The following is a 1,102-nucleotide window of genomic DNA, read 5'->3' on the forward strand; positions in this document are numbered from 1 at the left end:
GCTGCTGGGCTTTCTTTTGTTATCACCTAAAACCACACATTTCCATTACTTGCTGTTAAAATTAATCTCATTTATTAAATAAGTTAAAATGTGTATTTCTCTTATAAGGCAATGATCAGTTAAGGGTAAACTAAAAGATTCTATATGTAAGAGGCCGTAAATGTCATTGCCTTATTAATCTCTTTACAACAAAGCTTCTTTCATTTGATCATGAGACAAATTCTGATGATTGTCTGTTAAAATGGCTTTTAAATCGAGGGTGTTTGTTATTATTTTGTTCCTAATGCAGAATCACTCTTACCTGCAAAATGCAAGTGTGGCATTAGTGTGCTTTCCCTATTATTGCACTTTGCCTCGTCTATCACCCCATCTTTGTTCTTCAAAGTCACTAATGCCAGAAGGGGTAGTGTTGAGTTTTGATTCTGCATGTCTGCTTGTCTTATAAACTGAATTTGCTCACTCATACTCAACCCGGCCTGGGAAACAAAGCAACAGATGCCCCTTGAGGCTGCAGACGCCAGAACTTCCCTGTATCAGTGTCCCATTCTTCGATCTTCTTTTTCTCACTCTAACCTCAGCCTCCGGGTTCTTCCTCGTGACACGTCAAGGCAGATGTCCAGAGTCAATATAAATACACTTCTCTGGTTACTCACTTCTCACACTGACAGTATGATTGAAAGGAGGAGAGGTCATCGTTGCAGTCCACAAAGGTAGGTAGGAGGCCATGGTGAACAAATGGATCAGACACAGGCCTGTCTCCCAGTCAGTTTGAATGTGTGCACCATTTGAAAATAAGGATACTAAATATTTCTTTTGGACTTACAGTTGCGTTATTATCTTAATGTCTTCCTCTTTTATGGTTTCTCACTGTGTTTTGGTTTGCATGGTCATAGAAAACTGCTGGGTTAGGTATAGGAAATGATTATGGGTTGGGTCAGGCGAGACCCTTTGACAGCATTACTCACATGTTAGAAAGTCTTGCTGCTAAAGCCCTGAAGGCAAGCTTCTCCCATGTTCACCAGGAAAGAAAGTGTAGGTTTACCTCCATGTCATACTTACTCCCTGTTGGGCTGACTGAACTGACCTACAAGTTCCTAACAAA

This window comes from Rhamphochromis longiceps, linkage group LG7 (genome assembly GCF_057381845.1).
Source record: "Rhamphochromis longiceps isolate RC_006_pf linkage group LG7, R_longiceps_female_GT1.1, whole genome shotgun sequence".
Classification (NCBI taxonomy): domain Eukaryota; kingdom Metazoa; phylum Chordata; class Actinopteri; order Cichliformes; family Cichlidae; genus Rhamphochromis; species Rhamphochromis longiceps.